The 8718-nt window shown below is 37.9% G+C and overlaps 1 protein-coding gene across 2 annotated transcripts in view; it reads left to right on the top strand.

Moving 5' to 3' along the window:
• Positions 1-8718, top strand: part of LOC101848162 (regulator of G-protein signaling loco) — a 20598-nt gene that overhangs the window by 6391 nt on the left and 5489 nt on the right. Inside the window, exons 1-7 of one of the 2 annotated variants that reach the window (XR_004859363.1) lie at positions 479-1412; positions 3854-4102; positions 4509-4595; positions 5291-5437; positions 5932-6138; positions 6619-6705; positions 7511-8338. The exons of the other annotated variant lie outside the window; for it this stretch is intronic. The gene's annotated coding sequence lies outside the window, so the exon portion shown is untranslated. Of the gene's footprint in view, positions 1-478; positions 1413-3853; positions 4103-4508; positions 4596-5290; positions 5438-5931; positions 6139-6618; positions 6706-7510; positions 8339-8718 lie in introns of those variants that run through there. 2 annotated transcript variants of the gene reach the window in all.

The raw sequence follows: 8718 nt of genomic DNA, 5'->3' as shown, positions 1-8718 counted from the left end.
CCCCAAGGGGCATCTTTCTTTCTTCGGGGGCTTTTTCCTCCGGTAAACCCTGGGGCCCCCTTTTTTATCGGGTTTCTTTTCAACCACCATCCCTGGTTTTTTTGTGGTTCGGGAATTTAACCCCCTCTCCTTCTCTGACAATGATGAAAAACCTCGTAGGTCCCGTGTGCAAGTTGCGCAAGTTTAAGATGAAAATGTTTCCCGAACGCTCATATGACCTTATGCAGTTTCGAACACAGTAAAATATCCCCCCCCCCCCCCCCCAAAAAAAAAAAGACTGAAGCTGCTGTTTTATTTTTATTAATTATTTAATTATTTTGACACAACGCACATGTTTTTTATCAGCTCTACTTCAACACAAGCCTGTGTCCCTTCCCGTTGAATATAATGGGTTTTGGGAAATGCATGAAGAGTTATTGTTTCTGTTGGAAAGGTCAATATTTGTTTTAAAAACAAATTTGTGCTCTCCAAACTAACCGTCCAACAATCTAATCTTAATTATTTTTCTATTGGTCGCTTTTCTGCCTTTGTTGGCGTAGGCCCTATCCGGGCGTGTACATCGACGGGGCGTACACCTCTTCTGATTGGCTGATCCTGGTTGGCGTGTTGTGGGGGACAGTGGATGGTGTCACTGCGGGGTATACGTCTAAAACTGCTTGGACTCGTGCACAGTGTTTCTGCGTCTTTCACTCCCACGTGGTTTGGTTGCCATTTTCGTTGGTTGTACGTTTTGGAGATTTCACGATTCATACTTTACTAACTGTTGAAACATTTTGAAGTCAAGTTAAAACAGTGATTATCTCGTCATTTGTTAGTCACATACTGTACATTTGTGTGACTGTGGAGACTAGTTTCCCTTTGTGCATCGAGTGGAAACATCGTATTTCGTTATGGCGAGGAATATTGCAAGTGGTTCATCACTCCCAAGAAGAAGGAAACTGCAGTCTGTTTCATTACTGGAAGAGTGGAGTAACCTCTCCATGGTCGAGCTCTGTTCTGAAAGATTCGATGACAGTTGGGTTGAGCCTGAACAACTCGAAGAGAGTAACAGTAACAGCAGTGACAGTTCTTCTCCAGGTTCACATTCCCTTACTGGATATTTCACCGTGAGTCAGACTGCTCGATCTGACAAGACTCGCCCCCTTACCGATACCTTGAGCTTGGTTAAGAAAACGCACAATGATGTAGACTACGATACTTGTTCTGTTCAGGACACCTTTGAGTGTTGTGCGGAAATAAGCATGGACGGTTTAAATAATGTGATGAATGGTCTAGAATTGATTGACAATCTAAATGTGAGTGCTGTAGATACACGCATGAAAAACTGGCCCAGCGACCAATATTGCAGAGTCCCAGAACGTCGTAGATTCCAGCGCCTAGAGAAGCTCAACGTGACCCTCAACACTGGCCTGGTAAGTTCAAAGATTTCATGTCTGTCTGTCTGCTCCATGAAAAACTCTGTAATCTACTGGGTAACTGGTTATGTAAATATACTTCTGTATTTATTTCTTCCTTTGGCCATCAATTTATTTTGTGTTCCCATGATTGTGTCTGTTTGTTTGTATTTCAGTCTTTTTCAATATCTAATTTCAAATTTGTTTTATTTAATGAGGTATCTGAAATATGCACACTATTAGCATTGGTCACTAAACAACAATATAGACCCTCTGGAAAAAAAATAACCCAAAAGTCTTATAGGATAGGAATGTTCCCCAACTTAAATTTTGTTACGGTGCTACTCGTGTTGTCAACTTTATTAGGATCCCTACCACATGTGTGGTTTTTAAAAAATCAACAGAGTACGTTTAAAATACATGTGTGTGGTTGGCGGTTGCTGTGGTGTTGTTTGCTCCTTCTTTCCTATTAAACATTTGTCTTCCTTATTTCTCCCCCTTCTTTTGTGTTTGTTACTCTATAGTAACTCATCTTCTTCACATGTATGCACTAACTTCTCTGCAAGTGCCCTTAACACTCTTAGAAAAACACAATAAATAACATACTCACATGTTCACGTATGAATTTTAACACCAAAATGTGCGGGCATTAAGAATATTTGTTAAACACATTTGGCAAATTCTTCCCTTTGTGATTAAATAATTCCTCGACATACACAATATCTCAAAACAGTATTAAATAGTTTTTTGTTTGATGAGGGTTGAACCGACTCCCCCCCCCCCCCCTTCCCAAAGAAATACCTTATAATTTCACAGACCTCGTCGATTGAATGAAGCAGTCATTTTTCTCAACTGGTATACAAAGTTAAATGCACAATATACATGTAGATGTTGAGTGAGTCAAAAAGGTTACTGGATTAAATTTCCATGCGTTCTTCGTTGAGATGGATAATTAATTAAAAGTATTTTCAAAATGGGAATAGGCCAACGTTGTAGTCAAAAACAAAAGACCAATTCTTTTGACGGTATCCTGACTAAGGAAGCGTCAACTTTGTTCACAACAATTTGGCTCTCAGCTGAGATGACTGTCACACTGAAAAAAAAGGGGTGTGGGCAATTAGGACGGAGAGAAGTGATTGTGTCTTGTCTTGTAAAAACTGCCGTTTCCCCAAACTTTCAGTAAAAAAATCCCGTCTCTGAAGGAAACTTTAGTATTGAAACAGTTCGTTACTTGACAAACACGGCCCCCATAAACATTTCCAAGAAATAACAACAATTTTAAAACCTAATTCCATGCACTTCTTTTGACTTGATTAATTGCTTTTTTTTTAAACTAAATAATTCTTCGTACGCAGAAAAACTTCAACCTATGCATTTTAACTCATTTGTCTGTTTGGAGATCTGGAAGTGACAAACACATGTTTTATTTTGAGTTTTATGTTAAGCATGAAATCATATTATCAGTATACATGAGTAAACTCAATGGGATGATAAACTTAAGCTCGAAATTGAAAGAACCTTGCCACCTTGCCCGAGCGCCGACAATTGATTCATAGAACTTTAGAATAGAGTGAACTTCAAAAATATGTGAAAACACGAACGTCTAAAAAGTTGTTTGGTCGGTCGTTTGTGATTGGTATCCAACCTGTTTCTTCAAAGTGTTGAAAGATGTAGTGAAATAATTGAAAACAAACATATAGGATCATTTTGGACTTTAACCTGCCATACCCCCCCCCCCCCCCAAACCTCCATGACAAAAAGGAAAAAAATTGGGGGCCCCCGTGGAGGAGAGGTCACGTTGCTCACCACTCAGTCAATAGGTACCGGGTTTGATTCCAGACAGAGTTGGAACATTTCTTTCTCTAGATTTTTCTCGTTTCACCTCCTTCCCTGCTCTCTGACAATGTTCTTTCGTCTGATTTTGTCTCCACTCTCTGCACCCACTCCTTTGCACCCTCCTCTTGGCCCCTGGCCCTGACTCTTTCTTTAGCCTTTCTACCTCTACTTCTTGGCTCCTTCTTATTGTTGTCTTTCAGCCACACCTCTGATCTTATTATAGGTAAGATCTAACATCTATCTTTCTCGGATAAGGGCAAATAATTTTGGAAGCCCTCTAAGCATGTTGCACACGTTAAAAATCCCTTGTTAGTCCATCATAAATAAGCGTAGACTTCGGCCGCCACCCGTGCAAAAGTCAAAAGTTCCTACGAACTGAAAATGTTTAATATATCCCGCACCGTCATATTACCTTATGCAATTGCGAGAGTCGATAAACACCCACCATAAAAAAAACTAAACAAAACAAAGCTTCCAACCCATCACCCTATTCCTACGCTCAGGAAAACAAAGAACACCCCCTTAAAAAAGAAGGGTGAATTTGATAATTTACTTAGAAGAAAACAACAATCAAAGAGAAACAAACAAACGAAATAAAAAATTAATGTTTTTCATAACTTAAGTCCCCAGTTATTGAAGAGGCTCCCTGTCTGAACACTCAGTCCAAGCTGCTCAACGTGAGTGTGGACATAATCACTGGACAGACTGGCGATCACAAACAGGCTAGGTTGTTAAATGTGAGTGTGGACAACATCACTGGACAGACTGGCGATCAGGCTGACGGTCTGAAGGAGCAAGTAGGTCGGGTGGCCAGCTGGGCCGTACACGTGGACAAACTACTTCAGGACCCAGTCGGCGTTGAAGTCTTTTCGGTAGGTTCATCATTAACTATATCATGTTTACTTATAGTTTGTCTTTTTTTTTATCCAGAGTTGGACATCCACCCACGCCCCTAAAATGTATTAAAAAATCATTCAAAAAGAATTAGATCAATACATAGATATATGTAATATCGAAAAACAAAAAACAAAAAAACCAAATATGCAAACCAATAAACTAGCCGGTGAAGAAACTACCTAAGGTTAATACCTTACGCCGTTAGGTTTTTGTTTTGTTTTGTATGTTTTTTTTAAACTTAAATACTCTTTTATGCACTTTGGTAGAAACATGATCTCTCTATATTTTGCTCCTAAATTTACAAGTTATATAGAGTTTTCCCTCGACTCGTATTATTAACTTTATTACTCTCATCTACATCGATGTTATTTTTCTATTTAGGAATTTTTGAGGAAAGAGTTCAGCGAAGAGAACATCTTGTTTTGGAAGGCGTGTGAGCAGTACCGTCAACTGACAGATGACTCTGAAGTAAGTTTGGAATATTTTTATAGTCGAATTGTGTTGTTTAACTGAATGTTTTTAAGATGTACAGTATTGTTGCTAAGACACAGGCTCTAAAAATATTAGTATAGCTTTTTTAGAGACAAATGAAAAGGAAAAAAAATACAGAACCAACAACTGTACTTAGTAGCAGTACTTTATAAGGTAATAGTTGCTGTTGAAGTTTCTCTCTTGAGACAAAATACGAGTTACTTCCAACTTTTAGACCTCCACCGGAAATACTTATCATAGGAAATGTAACAATAAGATTAAATGAATACAACGGTCTCAATTCGAATCTAAATTTTGAAAGTCAATGAGGCAGATCAATTTATTTTCTTTTTTTTTATATTGGATATTTTATTTTACGCCCCCCCCCCCCCCCCCCATCCCCGTATTTCAGGCAGCAGGCTTTGACCCTGGGTCAACCAGGCCTGAGAAGGGTGCAATGCCCCAGAAGAAAGCCTGAAATACTCCATAAGAATTTAATCAACATGACAATGAGAATCAAATTCGAGTCTGCAGCGTGCTGCGGCGGGGTGCTTAATTAACCGTAGCACCACATCGCTATGAAAGTTGTAACGTATTGCACAATCTAATGGTAATAATATCACCATGAACCTTATATGATTATCTTCTAAGGCATTGTATTCATGAGTATTATTTGTTGTTTCTCATTATAGCGCAACACTCAGGCCTGTGTCATCTATGGCCGCTTTTTGTCCCCCACGGCAGATGATCCTGTGAATGTGGATGGTGTAGCCCGTTCTCACACGCGGATGTTTCTGGACAATCCCACAGTCGACATGTTTGATGTGGCTCAGAAGCAGGTATGATTCTTGACACTCAGTGTGGTTGTCAGCAAGATTTGATTTGGAGCATAAGTAGTGAAATAAATTTACTGCTCGTACGATGCCATGGTAATGTGACCATTTTCAAGTTTTCATCTCAATAATATTCATATTTGCAAATTAATGTTAATAAGTATAATAATTATAAGTCAGGGCGAAGATGTTAAAAGTAAGTTTTTTGTGGGTTATTTTTTCTAGGAAGCGTGGATGGGGGCGAAAATCTTTTAATTCAGTATTAGTCTGGCATCTTTCACTTGCTTCTCATGTGGTTGACGGGTGTTTTGATGCAGCATGCCTCTTCTTCGTATTATTGTTCTCAGATATTCCACTGACAAATGGCAGTTATCGTGCAGACTTACCGTTTACTATAACTCTATAAATGATAGTTTTCGTAAATGCTCAGATCAAGAATTAAGTCATATTCTGTTCCCATTTGTTTTCATATCAAAATCAATGAATGTGCTACTTCACAGATCCACCAACTGATGCGTCGTGACAGTTATGTGAGATTCGTCAAGTCTGATTTGTACAAGAACAAGTTAATGGAGGAAATGGAGGATAAACCTGGACAGACTGGCGATCAGGGTGACGGTCTGAAGGAGCCAGTAGGTCGGGTGGCCAGCTGGGCCGTACACGTGGACAAACTACTTCAGGACCCAGTCGGTGTTGAAGTCTTTTCGGTAGGTTCCTTATATCCCTTTATGATGTTTACTTTTATTTTATCCTTTTTCAAAATCCACACTCCAATCACTTTAAAGAAAGAAAAAAAATACATGCAAAAAAATAAATTTGAATGAATGAATGAATGAATGAATGAATGAATGAATGAATGAATGATGAATGAATGAATGAACAAACAAACAAACAAACAAGCATACAAGAAAACTAATGAGCAAACGAATAATCGGACTAACTAACAACAATATTGTACAAATGTATATACTGACAAATTTGGAAACTACTACTATATTCTTATGAGTCTGGATGTCTTACTCAATTATTCTTCTTTTTTTTAACTTTAATTCTCTTTTACAGACTTTGGTAGAAAGATGTCCTTTCTATATTTTTCTCCGAAATATTTATGTTAAGTTGGAGTTTTTCTCTACTCGTATTATTAACTTTCTTACTATCATGATCTTCGATATTACTTTTATCTTTAGGAATTCTTGAAGAAAGAGTTTAGCGAAGAGAACATCTTGTTTTGGAAGGCGTGTGAGCAGTACCGTCAACTGACAGATGACTCTGAGGTAAGTTTAGAATAATATTTTGATAGACGAATTTTGTTCTTTAACTGGAGGTTTTTAAGATGCACCTTATTGCTACCAACTACCAAGATGTTGGCTATTAAAAGTACAAATAGACACTGTGGCATCAGTGTTAGCTGATAGAATCATCTTGTCTGTAACTCGCAACATTTATTTTTTCAAATCGATGCTCTGAAATAGTAACAAAGTCTGTAGTACAATTTTGAACTATACTGACACTTTTCGCATTTTTTTTTTGGGGGGGGGGGGGCGGTGGTCTGCTATTTAAAGGTGAATGAAAATGGAATAAAAGAGAACAACTGTACTTAGCAACAATAGTTGATAATGTAATAGTAGATGTTGAAGTTTTATGTTCCTTTAGACAAAAATACAAGTCACTTCGAAGATGGAGCTTTTGGACCTTCACAGTCACAGAGGAAATCATTATCAGAGGAAATATTCCCACAAGATAAAACAAGTGCATGTACCTTGGTCTCTGTTCGAATCCGAATTTTGAAGGTCCATAAGGGAGATCAATTTTTTTAAACATTAGATAAGTTAGTTTAGGCCCCCATCGACACCTGTCAACACTAACCAGAATTGAGAGGGATGCAATACCCCAGAACAAAGTCGGAGAAAATCGAATTCAAGTCTAAAGCGTGATACGGCGGGTTGCTTAACGGCTGCATTACAGACATCGCTATCAATCAATGTCGTAATGTTTTGCACTATGTAATGATAATAACATCACCATGATCCTAATATTATTATTTTCTTTTATTAATGAGTATTTTGTTTCTCATTATAGCGCAACGCTCAGGCCGGAGTCATCTATGGCCGCTTTTTGTCCCCCACGGCAGATGATCCCGTGAATGTGGATGGTGCAGCCCGCTCTCACACGCGGACGTTTCTGGACAATCCCACAGTCGACATGTTTGATGTGGCTCAAAAGCAGGTACGTATCTTGACATTTAGTGTGGTTGTCCGTGAGAGTTGATCTTGTGACACTAGTTGAAATTATTTATACTTATTGCAAGTATCATCTTATGTTAATATGACTACAAATGTACTTTCAAGTTGTTCCAATTACAAAATAGACATATTATTATGTTAGCAGGACAGCATTTGCTAATGAGGAAATGTGTTTTTTTTTCTAATTTGAAAGTACAAGGGTTTTTTTAAGAGAAAGGTTTTTAATTTTTTAAGTTACTTTTCTTTTTTTTTGGAAAGGGTGCATCATACTTTAAATCAGTATTGGTATAGCATCTCTAACTTTCTTTCTATGTGGTTGGTGGATACTTTGATGTGGCCTGCTTCTTCTTTGTGTTATTGTTCTCCAATTTCCCAACACAAAATAGCAGTTGTCGTGCCGACTAACCGTTTACCACAACTCAGCAAATGCCAGTTTTTGGTACATGCACAAATAAAGGGGTTGTCTTTTGTTCTTATTTGTCTTTATATCATAACCAAGGTATGTTTTATTTTGCAGATATATCAACTGATGCGTCGTGACATTTATGTGAGATTCATCAAGGCTGATTTGTACAAGAACAAGTTAATGGAGGAAATGGAGGGTAAACCTCTGCAGGGACAGATGCAAGACAAACTACCAGAAGAAAAAAGAGAAGAGAAAAGAGTGAGTATATTCATTATATATTTGAAGTTATTAGCCAGGGATGTAATTTTGTACCAGCATTATTCGCTTATTGATTTTGGTGATGGTATTTTTTGCTCAATGGTATGTAAAAACTAGTTGGTTTTTGGTTTAGCAGAAAATGATTGCAGTTTTGAAGGGATAATCGTAATCTTCGTTACATTTCTTTTGTTCTTTTGTCCTTGTCTTTCTGAATTAATCTCCATTTTATGAAGTGCATAGCCCAGACCTGTCTGAATGCAGGGAGCGTATCACATACTGCTGGTCTTGTTGTTTGCTCACAAGCTCTTTGGTTAATCTGAAACTATAATCTGGTCTCTACTAAGAGCAACTTTTTTCTCTCTGTCTGAATCCTCATATAT

This window comes from Aplysia californica, unplaced genomic scaffold (assembly GCF_000002075.1).
Source record: "Aplysia californica isolate F4 #8 unplaced genomic scaffold, AplCal3.0 scaffold01216, whole genome shotgun sequence".
Taxonomy (NCBI): Eukaryota; Metazoa; Mollusca; class Gastropoda; order Aplysiida; family Aplysiidae; genus Aplysia; species Aplysia californica.
This window is presented reverse-complemented; position numbering and strand designations above follow the sequence as displayed.